Source organism: Lytechinus pictus, chromosome 13, assembly GCF_037042905.1.
Source record: "Lytechinus pictus isolate F3 Inbred chromosome 13, Lp3.0, whole genome shotgun sequence".
Lineage (NCBI taxonomy): Eukaryota > Metazoa > Echinodermata > Echinoidea > Temnopleuroida > Toxopneustidae > Lytechinus > Lytechinus pictus.
Window position 1 is genome coordinate 3,344,334 of NC_087257.1, and position 22,167 is coordinate 3,366,500.

Consider the following 22,167-nt stretch of genomic DNA (forward strand, 5'->3'; position numbering starts at 1 on the left):
TAAATATATAGTTCTCTTTTTTACCATAACTAGTTTTAATTCACAATTTCTCGTTTTATATGTTCTACAAACGTAACCTATAGACGTAAATGTCTATAGACGTAAATGTTTTCTATAGGTAATTGGTTATATACCAGCTAGGCTTTTAAACAGAAAAAAGCTGTCCTGCCGAGTTCCTACAGGAGTTACCATAAACAAAAACAAAAAAAGAAGTGTGTTATGATTATTATTTCATTGTTGTTGCTTTAGTTATTATCTGATTCAGTCCATATATGGCTGTACTCTGTCTTTAGTTGCATGTTAAGTTTTTGTATTTAAAAGTCAAATAACATGCGACTGTGTTTGAATGTAAGTTCTGTCCAATCTCTTAATCATGTTAATGTTGTCCATGTAGTGAAACAGATTAAAACCCTTAAGATATAGGAAATGCTTGCTGTAGTGAGTCTCTTCAAGATCTTGAGAAAAATCGTTGAGCTCAAAGAGATACGTGACTCGGCATGAGGGTCGCCAGTTGATAACAGTCACCTTGTGCATGGAATACCGCCCCCGGTCGGAGGCCCGTCATTGATGTGAAAGCACATAGAGATATATAATATATCTCTATATGTGAAAGCATTGCTGGCTAACTGAGACGCCATTTCTCAAGGGAGCCCGGGAGGTCAGTTTCACAAACATTGACGAATATGGTAAATGTACCATTATTGTTACTATATAGCCTTCCATGGAACCTAGAGATTTTGATTGGCTGCTGAGCCACGTTACCATGGTAGATGACATAATGACACACTGGCGAATCCAGGTGGGGGGGGGGGGGCTTTTTTAAATTTGCTTGTCAATTTTTTTTCGGGTACGAAATATCCTTAATTTTTGGTTAAAAACCTTCTTTTTTGGGCTTGTCAAATTATTCTTCCAAAATGTGCCCCCCCCCCTTCTGGGAAATCCTGGATCCGCCCCTGTTGTGGCATAATAAGTCTTCTACATTATTTTGTACAATCATGAGACAGTGACGTATACTTTCAGTTGTGTAACTACTGAAGGGGGTGCCCTCAAACCAAAGGGGAGAAAGGGAAAGGAAGAAAGGTAGGTTTTGAGTATTAAAGTAAGTAATATCCTAATGCCATTTTAAAAGAAAACTAGATATGTGTCATTCGAATGTTTTTCTTTCTATCTCAAAAACAATATCACAATGATTAAAATATAAGCGTTACCTTTTCTCTGCATGCGCCCCTTTAATACCTTCTATACAAGACTATGACAAGTTTTAAAGACTTAAGATACATGATCTTTACCATTATAATCTTAGATCTTTTATGTACAACCTTAGTAGAGATGAACTACCAAACGTATTTTATTCTATGTTTACAATAAATATCAATGTTCATCACTACCCTACAAGATCTGCTGGACTTTTCCATTTACCTAGAACGAGGACATTATTAACAAACAAACTATTCATATCTTCTAGCATCAAACTTTGGAACTCACTTTCGCAAACTTTACGAAATAAGCCAACCATTTATAACTTTAATAGAGCACTTAAAAAAATCTAACCAATAACTATAACACTCAAATCATTCATCCTACTTAGGATATCTCGTGGATCTTCTGTTCTTCCGGATTCTCTCCCCCCCCCCCGCCTTTATTTTGCTTCTTTTCCCGTCTCTTTTCATTCGCTCTACCTGTGCAGATTTGTTTTTTGTTTGTTCGTTTGTTTGCTTTCTTCTCGTTTTTTGTCCTTTGTTTTGTTGTTGTTTTTATTTCAATTTGTCTGTTCTTGTACTATTTCGTATGTCTTGTTTTTGTATAACTTTTTGTCATGCCTTGTTCTTGTACCGTTCTGTCACGTCCTGTTTTTGTAACGTTTTGTTTTGTGTGTCCTTTTCACTTTTTCTTCATATCTTGTAATATAATCCAGCCTTGTTTATCTTTTACTCGGGAGAATATGTCAAAAAATATATTTAACAAGGATTTACATTTAATTTCTACAAGAAAGATATGATTTGTATATTATATATATTTTTTTTGCTTTAATATGTCTTATTCATTGAAGGAAACCTTCAATAACAAGCTTTGCTTTTCGGAAGGTTTCTATTTCATTTCATAACGTTATATTACATTTGGCTTTACTTTGTAACCTTGTTGAAATTTTGGAATGAAATAAATTCGTTATCAATCAATCAATAAAAAAACTCCGGAATATGACAAACATTATAATCAGGGGCGGATCCAGGATTTTTTTCGAAAGGGGGGCACATTTACCCGAGGAAAAATTTGACAAGCAAAAAAAAAAAAGGTCTTCACTTCCGAAAGGGGAGGGGGCACCTTCTGTTCTAACGGCATTTTTACATTACAAATTTTAATTGTGCCTCTCAAAAGGTGGGGGTGGGGCACGGGCCGGCTGGGCCCCCCTGGATCCGCCAGTGATTATAGTTGTAAACACGCGGCTTCATTATTTTCTTTCCCAGAAAAAGCTGATGAAAATCACGGGGAAAATCACTGATTCTGTTTTTCGCGCAAGGCGATTATTCTTCCATATTCTTACTTTTCCCTGCTTCATTCATGTACACTCTCATCCTTTATAACTTCTTATCTACCGTATATTGTCTTATTTTATATTCTAAATTCTAAGGATTTAAAATGAATACTGACCAGCCCAATATTATAATTTGATTTAAACATTGTAGAATCAAATATAAAGCTTAAAGATTTTAACTTAAATCGTTTGATATTTGAAAGGTAATCCCAAAGATAAAAATAAATCTATCATTCGGCTGATCCCTATTTACAGCCAGTCTGGATTCATTTTCAAACCTTAAAATTGAAAGGGTATTTTTTCACAATCAAATTAATTCATGATGCCGCAAAATAATCTGATTTTTGTACAAAACTCCTACCTCTCTCTCTCTCTCTCTCTCTCTCTCTCTCTCTCTCTCTTATATTTAAGCTAGCTTGATATTACTCTCATTGACACAATAAAAAGCTGTGTAGATTTTTTATTCAACGCCATTTATGTACCTTCAAGTATTTGTTTGAACAGGTTTTTGAAATCTTAAAAAAAAAATCAATCACTATTCAATGCTCAATAAATCAGGCAGAGCTGTTTAAACTGTTAAACAACTCCCCTACACTCTTAAAATGTTGGGCAACATAGTATTGTCCACACAACAATTGGTTAAAAAAATTATCCAACCCTTGAGTTGGTAGTTTTCAACCAATACTGTGTAGTTTTCACCCAAAGCACACATTATTGGTTTGAAACTACCCAGAAGTGGATACAGTTTTAACCAATTGTTGTTGATTGATTGATAACGAATTTATTTCATTCCAGAATTTCAACAAGGTTACAAAGTAAAGCCAAATACAATATAACGTTATGAAATGAAATAGAAACCTTCTGAAAAGCAAAACTTGTTATTGAAGGTTTCCTTCAATAAATAAGACATATTAAAGCAAAATATATATATATATAATATACAAATCATATCTTTCTTGTAGAAATTAAATGTAAATCCTTGTTAAATATATTTTTTAACATATTCTCCCAAGTAAAAGATAAACAAGGCTGGATTATATTACAAGATATGAAGAAAAAGTGAAAAGGACACACAAAACAAAACGTTACAAAAACAGGACGTGACAGAACGGTACAAGAACAAGGCATGACAAAATATTATACAAAAAGAAGACATACGAAATAGTATAAGAACAGACAAATTGAAATAAAAAACAACAACAAAACAAAGGACAAAAAACGAGAAGAAAGCAAACAAAGGAACAAACAAAAAACAAATCAGCACAGGTAAAGCGAATGGAAAGAGACGGGAAAAGAAGCGAAATAAAGGCGGGGGGGGGGGGAGAATCCGGAAGAACAGAAGATCCACGAGATATCCTAAGTAGGATGAATTATTTGAGTGTTATAGTTATTGGTTAGATTTTTTAAGTGCTCTATTGAAGTTATAAATAGTTGGCTTATTTCGTAAAGTTTGCGAAAGTGAGTTCCAAAGTTTGATGCCAGAAGATATGAATAGTTTGTTTGTTAATAATGTCCTCGTTCTAGGTAAATGGAAAAGTCCAGCAGATCTTGTATAGGGTAGCGATGAACATTGATATCTCTTGTAAACATAGAATAAAATACGTCTGGTAGTTCATCTCTACTAAGGTTGTACATAAAAGATCCAAGATTATAATGGTAAAGATCATGTATCTTAAGAATACCATGAGTTTTAAAAAGAACATTCGTATGTGCCCGATAATGAGAATGGCAAATAACGCGCAAATCTTTTTTCTGGAGTAGTAAAAGTCTATTCAAATGAAAATCAGCACAAACCCCCTATGCAATAATACAAAAGTTCAAATGCTGGAGTATCAGCGTAGAGTATAATAGTTTAATAATATACGAGTCGGGAAGTAGAATTCAACTTTATTTATAATTCCAATATTCCGTGAAATTATTTTACATGTATTATCTATATGTTCTTTCCATGACAGTCTGTCGTCGATAGTTACTCCTAGAAATTTCGTATTTAATACTCTTTGAATATTAATATTATCAAAAGTAATGTTACCTGGGAGTTCATCAATGATATTGCTGAAGAGCATGTAATTTGTTAATTATTGAGATTAAGCGATAATTTGTTGGCTTTGATCCAGTCCGAGACTAGTTTTAATTCTTTATTGAATGTGTCAAGAAAATGTTTGGGTTTCTTATGGGAAAAAAATATATTTGAGTCGTCAGCAAAAAGAATGAATGATAAAGTACTTGAAGATTTATAAAAATCATTAATGTAGACCAAAACAGAAGCGGACCCAAGATTGAGCCTTGAGGGACTCCACATGAGATAGATTTGGTAGGGGAATTTACATTTCCTATGGAAACATATTGCTGCCTACTGCTGAGGTAGTTCCTGAACCACTCCAAGGCTATCCCTCTGATTCCATAATAATTAAGCTTGTATAAAAGGATATCATGATTAATTGTGTCGAAAGCCTTGGAGAAGTCCAGGAACACCCCAACAGTATGCTCATACTTGTCAATCCCATTGGCAATCTTATTGATCGTTGCCAACAGGGCATGAGAAGTACTATGTTTTTCGCGAAAACCAAACTGCAGTAAAACAATTTATGCATATAAGAAACTTTGTCGTGCGTACAAAAATTACTTTTTCCAAAACCTTAGAAAGGCATGTCAATAATGATATGGGGTGATAATTTCCCAACACGGTGTTGTCGCCTTTTATAAAAACAGGGATTACTCGGGCTTGCTTTAATGATGAAGGCACAACTCCTGTAGAAAGAGACAAATTAAAGATATAAGTCAAAGGTTTAATAATGTGTATCAGCTTTCTTTTCAGGAGAATGTTACTTATATCGTCACATCCTGGACTCATTTCATTCTTCAGTCCAGAAATTATATCAGCTAGTTCTTTTACGTCTGTTGGTGTGAAATATATCGAATTTGGATTAGGGCCATTAAGAAAGGATGTGAAGTGTTTAGAAGAGGCAGGGTTGACAGTATGTTGCCCAACTTTTCAAAGAGTGTATAAGGTTCATATACTAAAAAGTTTTGTATACAAAAAAAAACACAGCATTTTTGCTGTGTAGTACTCGATGACGATTCATCTTCCTATCCCCAAAGTGCGCAGGAAGATGTGAATTATAAAAGTATAATGCTTTTTATTGACATTATTTAAACATGTTAAAATGGGATAACAAGATAATTTTATCTAACTTTTGTTGTTGTTGTTTTATGTGGTCCTGCGTATTTAATTGCAAAACCAAAAACGTGACGCATAATGTAGTTAAGAAGAAATTTCGTCCAAATAATTATGTAAAAATATCCATGTAGTTCAATAGATTGAATGACTGCAATTTATAGTTACGGAAAGAACCATAAACCAAGAAAAGTAGGTGAATCGTCGGTCTATATACCACCAATAAAAATGAATATAATATATCCCAATAAAATGATGTTATTACACATTAGGGGCAGTGAACCGGGGCGGGGGCACAGTGCCTGGCAACTTTTTGAAGCACTGAAAAGTGCCCATTTTCCGCAAGAAAAATGACCCCCTTCACGAACGTGTACTGCATTCCCTTTCATTTGAGAATATCCGTTTTATGCGTTACAAAGGGCCCTTTCTCGTATAAGTGCCAATTTTTATCCCCAAAATGCCCCATATCGAACATGTTATTTTCCTTATTCACCTGAAAAGAGCCCGTTTTATGTGTTGGCACATGCCATTTCTCGTAGCAGTGCAAATTTCTAACACAAAATGCCCCTCGCGAACGTGTTCTGTGCCCCTTTCATACATGATAAGGATCCGTTTAATGCCGTTAGCAGTGCCCCTTTGCCTTATAGGTGCCCTTTCTCGTATTATTGCTCCTTTTTATTCAAGAAAAGTGCCCCCACGAACCTTTTTTGTGCCCCTTTTCACCTGAGAATGACTCGTTTAAACAAGTGCCCCTTTGCAGGCGCGTATCCAGGGGGTGGGCACAAGGGGCACGTGCCCCCCTTTTGAGAAGCAAAATTAAAATTTGTAATGGAAAAAAGGTGTGCCCTTCTCTTTTGAAATCGAAGACCTTTTTAAAAATTTTTTTGCTTGTCAAATTTTCTTATTTTGTGGTTGAAAACCTTTTTTTTTTGGCTTGTCAAAAATTTCCTCCGAAAAATTTGCCCCCCCCCCCCTTTGGAAAATCCTGGATCCGCCCCTGCCTTTGAAACGAGAAAACAATATTCTCATTTTTATATTACTTCATTTCTATATGAAGGGGGAAAAAACGTATTAGAATAATCCTACGTGCCTTAAGTTTCATGAGTCATGTGAGTGGGGTAGATAAGCAGTGGCGTACAGATGGTGGGGGCCTTGGGGGGCTCTTGTCCCCCCCCCAAAAAAAAAAAAAAAAAAAAAAAAAAAATCATGACCAAGAACAAAAAAAAAGAACAGGTAAGCAAAGAAAAGGTAGAATGGTGAAATATGATACATTATTTTCTTAATATTACGTTAAAATCTATCACTAAATTAGAGTTTCGTTATAAACATGTCAAAATCTTTGCTCGCTCGCTCGCAAATTTTACGTGATACGACATATCTAGCCCCTCAATTTGTTTACTTCGTTACGCAACTGTATATAGGTAATTCATGTTTTTCTTTGTTTTAAGATAGTGCCCTTTTCGAAAGAAAATGTGCCCCTTTTCCCTGCCCCCCCCCTACTCAACTTCGCTCCGCTACCCCTGCGAGAGACTGTAGAGGGATCTCATTATGACATAATTAATTTTTACTTTTTGTTTCTTAATACAAATATGTTATGGTTGAAATAGAATGATATTGAAATTGATTAAAGTCAGTGGTGGGGCAACATGATATTACCATTGTACTGTTTGTCTCACGTGTTATTTCCGTCTGCATAATAGAACGATTGTAAATTGTTATATATATATATATATATATATGGAGTTTTAGTGAAACTTCATAATGAAATTTGCGTTTTGAATTTTGAAGTTTGTTTCGATCCCTTGACTATATAGCCATAGGTGGCAGGACCATTAATTTTACAAAACATTTGTAGGGCAATTCGATAAAATAATAATAATATAGGTTAATTCGCCAAGTCAGCACAAGCCCCCCCCCAAAAAAAAAAAAATAATAATAATAAATAAATATAAAAGGCATGGGGAAATCCATAAAAAGTCGCCAGATTTTTTTTTAGTTGTATATCCCTACTTAATATGTGAAGAAGATAATATCCTATAACACCCATTACAAAGACTCAGAACATTGTCATAGAATACTACATTGTTTTTTTTTTCTTTTTAAGATGATTAAAGTTGACAAGTCTATTGAAGCACACTTACCCCCACTCTACATGTATTTTGCAAGGTGACAAAAAGAGGATTAGAATTCATTCAAATAATCCCAGAATGGGTTATCAAATTAGCTCCAAATTTGTCAAACACTAAATACCTGGAAGAAAAACTAAATACTATATATATATTTATATAAATATATATATTTCGGGGGGGGGGGGGCAAGACGCATAACACATTTTGAAGCGACGTGGCTTGTCTGGGAGGCACTTTGGTCATGTTGGTATTCGTCCACAATTTTGAGAAAATATTCAGTAAAAAGAATGTAAGTTTCCAGTCAAACACTAACTGGGCACGTCCTGTCCTTGACTACATGCAGAGAAGTGTCAATAAAAAAAAATCTTATCCACTTTTTAAAATTTATTGGAGTTTAAACTAAAATTTGATTGCAATACTTTTTTACCTGGAAGAAAAACTAAATACTCACAAAAGACAAAATATGGGTGTAATTACATTAGAACTTTAAAAACAACTATTTGGGTTTGTTCGATTCATCAATGTTTATAGTCCATATGAAAAGGGATACTCGTTGAAGAAATACTGAAAATTGACCACCCCGCTCGAAACACCTTTTAATTTCCTCTCTTTACCGAAAAACACACCAGCGCTACTTGCAAAGAAATGATAGCCAATACCGAACTGGTAATAAAATATAAATTGAAACCTCTGAAATATATTTTCCCGTACAAAAAAATATTTAAAAATGACACTTTCTTTTGTGGCAAAAATGCTTAATTTATGTTAATCAGTTATGGGCGATCCTACATTACATAAACATGCGTCTTCAAAAGAATTACATGGTATAAAAAAAAAACCTCATTTATTACTGATTTTAAATTACATTAGACATACATGTTTGTTATTGTCCCCCCCATTGGTTTATTTTTTTTTGGGAAAAACCATGTAAACCAAGAAACAATCTCCATTCAACTTATAGATCAAAATATAAACGATAGGAATATGGGCATCTAAAAATGTTCTTGAGCCTTTTTTCTGAATGTAAACAACCTAATTCACTTCATTACCAAGATAGCACACTATATTTAGAAAAAACTTGTTGAAGTTACTTAGTAAAATTGAGTAGAAAATTGCCATGATTTATGTATTCAAGCATAATTTATCAGTTACACTTCGTAATTCCGAAGGTTCTTTATTCCGAAGGTTCGTAATTCCGAAACACGTAAATTGCCTATACCTCGATGTTCGTTAATCCGAAAACGTAAAAGGGTTCGTTAATCCGAACATTTGTGGCGTTATTCCGAAGGTTCGATAATCCGAAAACGAAATAAGGTTCGATGTTCCGAAGGTTCGTTAATCCGAAAACGAAATAAGGTTCGTTATTCCGAAGGTTCGGTAATCCGAAAACGAAATAAGGTTCGTTAATCATTTAGTTTTCGGACTAACGAACCTTCGGAATTACGAACTTCATTTCGTTTTCGGATTAACGAACCTTCGGAATTACGAACCCCACTTCGTTTTCGGACTAACGAACCTTCGGAATTACGAACCTCATTTCGTTTTCGGACTAACGAACCTCCGGAATTACGAACCTTCGGAAATACGAACCATCGGAAATACGAACCTTCGGAATAACGAAGCTTCGGAATTACGAATGTATGCATATTTATCTATTTTCATTGAAGCCCCCTAACATGATCAGGCGCGGATCCAACCGGGTTACAGCTTTTTTTTTTTTTTTTTTTTTTTTTTTGGGGGGGGGGGTATTGTTAAAAAAACAATATGGCCCCCGAAATGGTATTTTGTCTAATCCGGGCTGGGTACGCGCCGGATGATAAAAAATAAGTTACATCAATTTAATCGAGTAAAATTACGAAGTAAATGTTTGTAAGATGTAAACAAGTGGGGACTTTAAGAAAAAAAAAAGGTCTATTATTCGTCCGACATTCACATACAAAATGTAATTCAAAATATGTTTTAAGCCCGACCTTGGCACTTCAACGTACGTATCTTTGGTAACTATGTGCCTCCTGACAAATAATACGCTGTGATTTTTTCCTGGAACCCCACAGTAAACACCTCCACAGTTATGTGTGATTTATAATTCTACATTGAGGTATTGGCAGTGCAATGTTCTGTGGTTATTTTCAAGAACAGCTCTTGATTTTAATATAGCAAGACACATAACACATTTTGAAGCGACGTGGCTTGTCTGGGAGGCAATTTGGTCATGTTGGTATTCGTCCACAATTTTGAGAAATTAAGAAAAAAAAAGAATGTAAGTTTCTAAAATATCGGGAAGGATCAACTGCATAGCAGCATCGTAATACCATTATTAAAAACAAGTTTTGCCATGAGCATAAACTGTATCAAAAAGTCAAATTTTGCATTCAATGTTTTGATGAATATGACGATATTCTATCATATTGCCTTCTCTAATAAAAAAAATCTTCCTTCTCACAGTGAATAAAGCGAGCGAACGACATAAGTTCTCTTCAGTAGTATTTTATTATTACCTGTTATTAATCCATACATGTAGCGACTTCGACAACTGAATGTAGGATTCTTCCCCCAAAACACTGATTCAGTTTGTAACTTGTAGGCTACTCCTTTTTGTGAGATTTAGGAATGGCCAGGTAGTTCGCTGCTTTAAAAAATCCACAACATGGCAATTCGTGACAGGTGACTAGTTACATTATATCAAAACTATAGATATTTTTTTGTAACTTTTATGAATGACAATTGTGACGTACCATATCAAGAAGTATTTTTTTTCTTTGTTGTTCTTATGTAGAATGCTTTTTTCCAGTATGAAAATGTTTGTTTTTGTCTGGAGGAAATATCTATTTTTTTCGGGAGATGTGTCGATAGTGACAGGCCCACCCTGTTTTTGGCAGGCCTGTCATATTTCAACGTGTTTTTATTTATATTTTTGTTGTTGTAAATATACATTCATATTTTCTCTTCTTCCCCTTTGTTCAACATTGGCGACGATCCGACGACGATCGCTTCTGATAATACGGAAACCTCGTCGTACTGTCCTTCGCTGCCTCCGTTATATCTATCCTAGTCTCATACAAGAGTCTTGTACGAACCGAATACAGCGAAATATTTTCCTCCCATGGTCGACTTGTTGTCATGGATGTGTGTGTCGCCGCGATCGAGGTGATGATATTGTACGACCTTTTGCATGCATTCAGCGCAGACGATCCGTACAGTACGCTTCGGCACATCCATTATGTTACGAGAAAATCATTAAATAGGTGTCACCGTATTTCGTTTGCGGACAAAAGCGTGAAAGTGAACCGATTTCAAATGGATTTGCCATCAATACTCTTGCTATTGTATCGCAGAATAGGTCTTGTTCCGTTGCATGACGATCGAAATGATGAGGAGGATTAAATTCATCTTGTTCTGATCAGGGATCTTTCCCATCTCCCTAAGGCTGCCGATCGCCAGTGTGCACAGTTGTTCGCAGCGAAACCAGCTGGAACGATTGCAACATTTTAATGACGGCTCGAGCTCATCGTAGCTAGAATCCAGTGGCATGACAGAAGAATAATTTGGGAAAACGCATTGCCTGAACGTGAAATGAAAACGAAGATGTCGATAGAAAACGTGAGGTGTCCTATACGAAGATGATATTCTTCAGAAACCACCTCGTTTGATTGTCTTTACATCTGCATCTTTCCTCTGCAACCGTAGCAACAGGTGGGCAACTAAAATTTGTAAGTATGAAACAAACCATCGCCCCTTGATATCCCGCGGGCTTGATATACAGTGACTTTGTTGTTGGCTTATCGTTAAAATGCATTAATTTTATCCTAAATATATATTATCATTAGCCTTTGATGTTAATACTGACAAGACTGCATATATTTGGCAGTACAACATATTCACATGATGATACAAATATGATATAGCTTGAAAATCTTTCTGATAAATATGATGAGGATAATGTTGATGATGGTGTTGGTAATGATTAATGCTTAGTAATGATGATGATGGTGGTGGTGGTGATGATGATGATGATGATGATGATGATGACGATGATGATAATGGTGATGATGATGGTGATAACGGTGATGATGATGGTGATGATGATGGTGATGATGGTGATGATGTTACTGCTGTCTGATGGTGACTTATGTCTGGTGATTGAAAGAATATTGATAACAACAATTTTTACAATAGGGGCGTTAAAGAGGTACAGGGGCATGACTGCTTCCATAATTTTGCAAGGAAGGGGATTGAGAGAATAAAAAGTGACAAAATATGGAAGAAAAAAGAACTTTTAGAAGACTATATTAGAGACATCTTGGTGAATCATAACTCTGGATTATAAGGACTGCATCTTCAGTTTAGGTCATCTTGCCTCCCCACCCCCCTAAGTTGGGGCTCATCTGTCCCGTGTTTTCCTCCTTTGAGAGCCATAAACAAATGAAGACTTCTTTTTTTCTTCTTTTCAAATGCCCCCCCCCCTTTGTAAATTCTTTGATCCACTCCTGGCTGCTTTGCATCACATTGGTGATTATGCTTAACCCTTTTCACGCTGACGGTGCAATCTTGCATATTCGTACAATTAAATTCAACAATGTTGATACCGGTAATTAGTATAATAATATCGGTAATTAGTTTTCTCCCCTACTTTCAAATTAGATAAGCTAATAAAAGGCAAAAGTTATTGGATAACATCTATATAATAATAATAATTATCACCCGTATCAGACATCTGAGCTGGTCATTTACAAAACCGTATTTCCCTGTATTTTATTATTATCAGGAAGGGATAGGTATATTGTTTGTATTTTCCTCGGTCTCAAAATGCGCGTATTGACTTTGCATGCAGAGACGACGCAAAATATACCTTTGTATTTTCCCTGGTCTCACATCCGGGCCTTTGAGGATGCGAATGAAGTGATACGCTTCATAATGTTCCGCGCACCAACGATCTACGTCATGATAAAGACAACGCTGGATCTGGGCGCTTGCAAGTACGTCATAATGGTAAAGTGCAGAGCCTAGACACTGATATTATCATGACACAACAGAACTCTATTCTTAAAAGATATCACTGTTATCATGATTTTTGCTCTAGATATCTGATTTGGATGATAATAAAAATATTGACTGCCCTTCTTTCGGGGAACATCAAATATATTGCCCTTAAAAGACCCATATTGCCCTCGTCTAAAGACTCGGGCCAATATGATTCTTTTGCTGGCAATATATTTGATGTTCCCCTCAAGACCAGTCAATATTATATAAGTATCAATGGTGCAATATGGAAATCTTGAATAAAAGAAAATAACATGGAAACAATTGTCATTATTATCCCCCAAAATTAATTCAGCATGCAAAGAGTTAGCCAATCAACCGTCTTTTATTATAATCATTTTATGCAGTTTTGAACATGAACTTGAAGGTCTATCATGATGAAAATTAATGAAATGGTGAATGGCAGTCACCATGCCAACTGCTAATTAATGCTCCTAGAAAAAATAATAACCATGGCTTTATTAGTAAATGACATAGTATTTTTATATGACAATCATGAACGAATGATTATATGGTGATTTGTTATGTTAAAGACCACCAACAGAAAGGAGTTTCGATGTAATTTTACATTTTTAAGTTAACAATAACAAGATCATGATTATAATATATATTTTTTTGTTTATTTCTGCATTCAGAATAATACAATACATATAAAATGTGTTATTACATGATACAATATACAAAATAATCCATGATATAAACAATGTAGTCATAATACTTAACTGATACAAAATAATAATGATGAATAATTTGGAGATATACATGGGGATATATGAGTTAACACCCACATCAACTAAAGGATGATCAATATTGATTTATAAAATCTTCATTTTTAAAATAAAAAGCTGTTCTTGAAAATAACAACAGAACAGTGCACTGCCAATACATCAATGTAGAATTATAAACCACACCTAATTGTGGAGGTGTTTACTGTGGGGTGTGCGGAGATGTTGGAAGCTTTTGATCGAGTGGTTTGTTGTAATTGTAAATGTACAAAAAATGTCCAGAATAGATATTTCCGTATTAAATGGAAGTATCCTCAATTACTAGTAGACTTTGCCTACTTGAATCAGGGAGAGTTGTCATTGAGAAAAAGCTTAATTCTATAATACAATATGATTAAAACACACTAATTTTCCGAAGTCTTTCTATTATTAAATTGAAACAACCAGAAATAATTTCTTCCAAAGCATTTGATGTTTTATTATGTATTGTATACCAATTGTGAATAGCTTCTGATCATTAGATTTTCTCTGCTTTTTAATATTTCGATAAGATGTAGAGAAAGAGTAGGGGAGGGGAGTAAAGAAAAAAAAAAGAAGAGAGAGAGAGAGAGAGAAAGAGATGGGGGGGGGGTGGTAAGGAACAAAAGAAAAGAGAGAGAGAGAGAAGAGATTATGAGGAAAAAAGAAAGAATACATGGTATATAATCATGGTCCATTGTATAATTAATCTAAAAATACACATCGTTATCACCAGGTCCATGTTATCACACACAGTAAGTCCATCGTTTATCAAAAGGGGGAATTCTATTTATAGCAGATATGTTCTGGTCAAGGTCCACATTAGGTGCTTTTATACCCACCCAACTACAAGATATACCCAGTATTTTGCCAGTGTAAAAGCATCTACAGTACTATCTTATCCAACTTTCATGTGGATAACTCTATTATGAACACACAACTTCACCTGGCAAATTTACTAGTATAGGCCTACCACCTGTGCATGCAATGTGCAGAAGTGAGCCAGAAAATAACCAGTAATTTTCATTTTATTCTGTTAAATACTTTTTATTTACATTGCTGACTATGTGTAATGAATAATTCATAATCACCCACAACCACAAAGGAGAATGTGATTTAAATTAGTCCCCTCTATCCTGTAGTGCCTAAATTTTCACTTTTTTGTGATGCACTCATTTTAATACTTCCATATGCGGTCATTTACCATTTTTTGTTTTGATTTTCAGCTATGTTTCAGCTTATTTTAACTTTCTTCTGTAGAGAAATATCACAGCTCTTTCACTGTCAGCTTTTCAGCTCTTTTTATTTGTTATAAGTCATGTCATGGACTGGTTAAGACAAGGATGGATGCAAAGAATAAAATATTTGACATATTTTAATTTGTAAGCCTGAACAAGTTCTTGTGTTTGTAATCAGGTGTGTGTGAAAACACCTATAGTAATACAAGGAATGATATGTTTGCACAGAGTGTGTAGAACATGTACTTCTTTTTTGTTGTCATAGTCCATTGTACATAGATGAGCTGTCAGGGTTAATATAGTGAGGGGAGCATATAGGCCTATAATTGGTCATACCATGGATCTAGTATGGTCATACAATTCTAAGCAAATATACAACTACGAATATTCAGGAATTTCATTTTTGTAGCAGTAATTAAAAGCAAATACTTCCTGCTGTTCAGTGCATATCAAGTTTAAAAAATAAAAAATAAATCGCCTCAATTTGAAAAAAAAACCAAAAACTTCAGGGGATAATTTTTTTTCTCATTTATTCTTAGGCTTTGGTCTCATCTGTTTGATGAAGTATGATTTTTTAATTAATCTTATGCTCGGGTGAGCACTGACTTTTTTTTAAAGCTCACAGAAATCGATGTACAAAAAGAATGAAATGAAATGAAAAAACAAATTGATTGTGCTGTACATTTCTCTTTTTTAGGGGGCATTTTTTGTCAGGGGAAACAACAGATACATTATATCCTTTTATAACAATTCTTCTACCTGAGTGAACATTTTAAGCTCAGTTAAACACATTTGATAGGTTGTTTATGCTAGCTAGATCCTGGATGTGAGGACACACATTGAAATGAACCTATGGAAACAAAAGTTACTTCAGACATCTCCGTCATCTTTCATTATTAAAGGGGATGTTCACCCTAAAGAAAAGTTTTTTGTAAAATTAGAAAAAATAATAAGTAATATTCATGAAGGTGAGGTATGACTAGAATCCATTTATTAAGAATTAACAAAGTTATTGAAATTTTAAGTTCTAGATTTGTGACATCATAATCGAGCAGCTGACCCATATGCCGTGTTAATATAAGATGCATAAATTTCAATTTTTTAATGGTTTGTAATGCCTTGATTGATTGATTGATTGATTTTATTCGTCAAGAATATCACAGGAGATTACAATAAAATCTCGGGTAGCTTCCAGTTTTAGGTGCTTCTTTAATGCACTCTTAAATTGAGAAAATATTTTAACTGCTTTTACTTGATTGGGAAGAGCATTCCAAGATTGGATGCCATTAAAATAAAAAGTGTTCCCTATATGTCCTTCATGTTTTGGTAATACAAAATTAAAATTACTATTTCGAGTACCGTACCTATGGATATTTGATACACGGGTGAAATTATTTGCTATATAATGATCTAATGTATCCGAATAGAATATTTTATGCACGTGGTGTAATACTAATTGTTGTGATCTGTGATCTACATGAAGTAATCCTGCATTTTCAAGTTCTTTACATCCGACATGTGCTCTTGGTCCTAAAACATTTATGTATCTCACAATTTTATTTTGAATTATTCTGACCTTTATTGTTTTCCTTTTTACGAATGGGTGTAAATAACAGAAGAAAAATCAGGGCTACATATTGGTAAAGCAGATATCATCACCAAGGTGTGTGGGGGGGGGGGCAGTGGCAGTCATGATAGTTATGCCCAAGGATTCAAGGTAAAAGAGGAAAGATAACATCATATCAATCTTCTTACTAGCTAAAATCCATGCACTCGTGATTCATGTCTACTTCTATCCATATTATTTCCAAGTTTTGTGCAAATCATATTTCATGAACTCTTTAAAAATGGATGGTGCTCACTCAAGTGGAAAGATTTGTTGATATTCGTATGGTCATTCGCTTAAAGAGACCTGGGATTATGGTTGGCTGCTGAGCACTGTTACCATGGTAGTTGCCATAATGGCAAAGTTACAACAGTTGTAAGTCCTTTTATGGCAGCCTGGTACTAATATATAAATGTGGAATAAAGCACCAGATTTTTACAAATATCATCAGAATATTTCAAAGTGTAAACATTTTTTGATATGCACTGTATAGGCCAATTATTTAAAATACCATAAAAGGAATGAATTTTAGATACTAGATCTTGCGGCTAGTGAGGAATGGAGTATCGCTCAACATTGATCATTGAAATCACCTCTGTCAGGCAATGTTGTTTATTTTATCGTTTAATTAAGGTATCCAAAACACAATGATAGAGGGAAGGTTATGGCGTTAATAACAAGCTTAGGATATAATTGGTTTTTGCCCGAGTGATAATACCTTGCGAGGGTTAGTTGGCAAATCATTCTAGAGAGGCGTTCATCCTTCATGAGATTGGCGTAATTAAATATCAATCGAAATTCATTGATCTGTTCCAGAAAGTGGTTCACCTTTCTCACTGAGTCACAGAAAAGGGCTATTTTTATATAAACTCAATATTCTGAACTGAACATGTGGAAAAGGAGTTGAATCAATTCATTTTGAAACTAATTATATGAGGTCATCAGAATTTATGGTGGAATGGAAAAAAAAAAAGTTACCTTTTTTGGGTGCTTGAGATGTCTCAATTGCTTTATTTGCATGAAAAAAAGTCACATGGAAAGTGAAATTAAACCTTTTACATGAAAAAAGAAAATACAATTTTTTCTCTTTTCATTTGGAATGCACAACTTTTTTTATTGAAAAATGAAGTACTATGAAAAAAAAAAAGTTGCCAATATGAAGATTAAGAGGTGTTCTTGTAGGGCTTCAAATGGATATTGAAAAGATAATCAGATATAGGGCTGTAGTCAGAGTTTAAGGGGGGGGGGGGGATACATATAGGCCTTCATTTACTAGTAGTTAATTGACATTCCTGGGAGAGGGGTCTAAGAGGAGGAGTGTCTCCCTTAATTCCTAGTAGGTGGTTTCAAACCACCTCCATCATAAGAATCCCGTTAAATTACGAGAACTCTTTTAGGCTAAAAAATACCCATTAATTATTCCTGCACTCACACCGCCCCGAAACATACCCTTCGGGATAAGTTCCTGAAGTTACGAGCATGCGCAGTATGGTCTGATCAGCAAGTGAGGCGCGAGATTCAAAATCACGAGCTCAGCAGCCACTCAAGGCACCCGCGCCCAACTACACCCTGGGCTAAAAGTTTCCGTAAATTGCTTTCACATTGCCAAAATACCTGCGACCTTGGAAAAATCCCCCCGAAAGTTCTCGTAATTTTGACAAGTACCTACTATTTAGCGGGTATTTTCTTTCGGGGAAATTACACGTAATTTGCTTTCACATTGCCAATATTTCCTGGGGACCGTTTCATCAACATTTTTGTCCGTCAAGTTGTCAGATCTGACATCTTTCCTTGATTCTGATTGGCTGAGAGGCACTGTTACTATAGTAACTGTCGGATAAAATGGGACTTGTCGGATAAAACGTCCGACAAGTCCTTTCATGAAACGCTCCCCAGGTATTTTCTGATCGGGGTAATTTTCCCGATCAGAAAATACCTAGAACTGACGAACTTCGAGGCGGTCTGAAACCACCTATTGAAACACTTTGACTTATCTAAAAGGGTTGAGATGCAAAATGATGAACTTTCTGACATTATTCACTACAAGGCAATTGTATACATTAGGTGGCAGAATAATCTACATGAACAGACCCGTTGGTTTTCGCAATTCGCATAGTGCGTAATGCAGAGTCTGAATTAGTGAGACTAGATTCACTATGTACTGTGGCTGGCTGCACCAATTTGACACAGAGTCTTTGGAGTCTAGTCTTCACTCTAGACCTGTCATTGGTTGAAGTGTCAAATATGAGTCTGAGCCAGTAGACTAGTAGCAGACTAGCAGGAGGCTTTTATTCTGTTCATAATATAATTTCAACTCACCTTGTGTGTGTTTTTTTTTTTTTGGGGGGGGCAGGGGTTGGATCATATCTAACAGTATTACAATATACGAGATATTTTATTTACAAGATACAAGATATTTTATTTGAACCTTTGCTACAGTTAGTACCATGACCAGAAAGTGGAAAGCTACACTGCTTGATCAAATGGTAAATTGCCAATTCATCTATTGCCAACTCATCCACTCATCACATGGTCTATATTCATTGAGTCTAATGCCATTCCATCCATTAATGTTTCTTCTAACAACCATTTGGTCCAATAACCATTAGGTACGATCATCACTTAGTCTAATCACCAGTTTGTCTATGACCTTTTCGTCTCATAACCAGTTGGTCTAAGATCCATTTAATTTTCATTCATTTCGCCCAATTAACACTTAATCCAATAAGACCAAATATGGACCAAATGGCTATTGGACAAACCGGTTATTAGGCAAGGTGGTGAGTGGTCAAAATGGCACTCAGACCATGTGGATAGTGGACAAATTGGTGATACACCAAATGATAGTAGAAGAGTTGGTAATTGGACGAATTGGTATTGGACCAATTGAAAATAACCGATCAAGTCATGATGGAACACTAGGTGGTTTCAAACCGCCTCGATCACAAGAGTCCCCGTTTAACTACGAGAACATTTTTAGGCTAAAAAATAGACATTAATTATTCCTGCATTCACACCGCCCCGAAACATACCCTTCGGGATAAATTCCTGAAGTTAGGAGCACATGCGCAGTATGGTCTAATAAGCAGGCAAGGCGTGAGATTCAAAACCACTAGCCCAGCAGCCACCCACGGCGCCCGTGCCCAACGACACGCTAAGTTAAAAGTTCCCGTAAATTGCTTTCACATTGCCAAAATACCTGCGACCTTGGAAAAATCCCCGCGAAAGTTCTCGTAATTTCGCCAAGTACCTACTATTTAGCGGATATTTTCTATCGGGGAGATTACGCGTAGTTTGCTTTCACATTACCAAAATACCTGGTATTTTCTGATCGGGGTAAATTTCCCGATCAGAGAATACCTGGAACTGACGAACTTCGAGGCGGTCTGAAACCACCTACTTTGAATGTATGAATATGGATGGCTTTAAAGATGAATGAAATTTTGTTTCAAGTTTCTGTTATAGATAAAAAAAGTGAGCACATTCTAATTTTGTGAGTGATTTCAGAACCGTTAACAAAAGAATCAGCTCTTTTAGTCATTGGCTTGCAGTTTTTTTGAAAATTACTTTCAAAGTATATTTCAGACTTTGTATAAAATGTTTGTTTACACTATGACCCTTTTTTTCTGTAACAGATTTTAGTTTTCATACCAAAGAAGGAAATTTAAAACACTTCCTAGAAAAGGAAATTTAAACAGCTCCTATTCATTCATCAGATTGGGTATTTCCTGATGTAAGACCTTGAGATTGGTATTTTGATTCTATACTGTAACTAATACCCCTTTCATATTGCACTTTTCACCGGGGAACTTCACCGGTGAAGTTCGCCGGCGAACTTCTCCACCTCTAGAGGTGGAGAACTTCGCCGGCGAAACTGTTTCACCGGCGAAGTTCGCCGGTGAAAAGGCCAGTATGAAAGCAAACCGGAGAACTTCTCCTCTTTAATGACGTCAGAGGTCAATTTTTTTCTCTCCCGAAGTCCCCTGTACTGAGATTCCGCGTGCGATAGTTGCCAGCTCAGCTGAATGCTATTGCCAAGTAGATACCCTCAAACATAATTTTTTTTTACTAACAATATTTATTAAAAAGCACTTTTTACATGTATAAAATGCTCTAAAATATAAAAACAAGGTGATATTGTTTGTTTTTATCGTAATACTTCCAAAAAATGTTGTAATGAATTTTTTTGATACCTTTTTGTAATAGGTAAGAAGTAATGTTTACAATTTTCTTTCGTTTGTTCGCCGGGGAAGAAATGTCAGTGCGAAAGTGTACATTTTTTTCTTCGCCGGGGAAGTGAGGAATGCGAGGTGGAGAAGTTTGCCGGTGAAAAATGAAGAGGGCAGTATGAAAGGGGTATTAGATAATATTTATACCATTTTCATGTTTCACTTTCTCAATTTTTAATTTTGTTGCAAACTTGTGTGGATAGTGTGAACCAGGTTTATAAATCTACGTATTGAAATGTGTACCTTCTAGAAACAGAATTAAATACAATTTGAGAAATGATGAAAGTTGGTAAGGATGTTTCATTTTATTTACCACGCATATGGCCCATATATTATGCCGAAGATAAACTTTCCATGCTAGTGATATTGCTACAATGTTGGGGGGAGGGGGCAGGGGGCAACTGCCTTCCCTATGATTTTTCAAATAGTGATAAAAAGAAAAGAAAATGAAGGAAAAGAAGGAGAAAGGGGTAGGAAGAAGGCTGAATAAGGAGAATTTTTGTCGTGTATCAAACCCCTATAATTATATTGAGAAGAAAAGTGATGTCACATTAATTTGTCTTGCCCCACTCTCAAACTCTCAATTATCCTGGTTCAACCCCTGAGCAGTGCATGTACATGTAATTTGACCTCATGTTGTTTGTTAAAGGCCTGGTCCCACTGGCCGACAGACACAAAACATATTCATAGTCCGGATACAGCGGACAAGTAAAATTTCGGGATGGCTCTAATCCGTTTTGAAACACGAATGCAAAAAGTACACAGCAGATACGTAACGTTTTCCAATGGATGGCAAGATTCTTTTCCGTCTCACTTCTTCTCTGCATCCGTACGTGCAGTGGGACCAAGCCTTTACAGAATTGAAATTGATTTTTTTCTAAAATATCTTATTTCTTACCCTAGAAACCCAGTTTCTGAATCTATTCAGCACCAATTGATTGCATGCATTATGCAGAAACCATATAAAAGGATTGATTTCATGCAGTTTGTTTGACTGATGTGCCATAGATTCAATTTCAATGAACATGGCGAGGAGGGGGGGGGGGGGGCAACCAGTTTATTTTGATGGCAGGGATGAGGGAAGGGCTAGCCAAAGATGACATAAATTTTTTTAAACTGAATATATCAACAATAATGAATGGTTTCTCAACCTAGACCTCTTTGATTTGATTCTTTTTAAAGAAACCTTTCTTCCTAGTGCCTTTCTCTTTCTTTGACCCTGATACTGCAAGTATATGAAAGCAACTTTTGTGCATTCATGATTATTATAAATGCGTTTTAAGGCAATTTACTTAGTGGCAAACACTACTCTTCACAACCCTCATAGTGCATTTAAAGGTAAAAGAAAGTAGTTACAGCAAATAATTATTTCATGAGAAAGTCTTTTAAATCAAGGTTAATTGTCACAATATTATCATATATCTAGATGCGGTACATTAATGTAAACATATCTTTGTGATTTCATGAAATA

The 22,167-nt window shown here is 35.4% G+C and overlaps 1 protein-coding gene across 1 annotated transcript in view; it reads left to right on the top strand.

Annotated features, from left to right (window-relative positions):
* The first annotated feature begins 10,938 nt into the window (after window positions 1-10,938).
* Window positions 10,939-22,167, top strand: part of LOC129274870 (adenylate cyclase type 5-like) — a 28,944-nt gene continuing 17,715 nt past the window's right edge. The window contains exon 1 of the mRNA XM_054911609.2: window positions 10,939-11,550. The gene's annotated coding sequence lies outside the window, so the exon portion shown is untranslated. The remainder of the gene's footprint in view (window positions 11,551-22,167) is intronic.